At 39.9% G+C, this 291-nt stretch overlaps 1 protein-coding gene across 1 annotated transcript in view; it reads left to right on the forward strand.

The window, feature by feature from the left end:
- Positions 1 to 291, forward strand: part of LOC119594431 (E3 ubiquitin-protein ligase RNF123-like) — a gene marked incomplete at its 3' end in the record, with an annotated part of 13922 nt that overhangs the window by 7565 nt on the left and 6066 nt on the right.

A 291-nucleotide genomic window follows, 5' to 3' on the forward strand; every position in this document is an offset into this window, starting at 1 on the left:
TGCAAGGTGAAAACAAAATAATGCTGCAAGTAAGGCATCCACACTGTAAGGGGAAAGGAGGAGAAGCCACCTTGACCCATAGGTGAAGGTTTTATGTGGTACAAGGTAGTGATCAGAAAGGGAGGGTAGATAATTTAGAAGAGAGCTGCCAAAAGAACCAAATGTACTAGTTTACCCTCACTATATTTCATTCATCCTGAAATGGAAATAGGTTGAAATAGGTAGTCTTTCAAACTTAATGTCTTGGATGGCTTTGTGATTTACGAACATGGTCAGTCAAGCATCACAAAC

Source organism: Penaeus monodon, chromosome 33, assembly GCF_015228065.2.
Source record: "Penaeus monodon isolate SGIC_2016 chromosome 33, NSTDA_Pmon_1, whole genome shotgun sequence".
Classification (NCBI taxonomy): Eukaryota; Metazoa; Arthropoda; class Malacostraca; order Decapoda; family Penaeidae; genus Penaeus; species Penaeus monodon.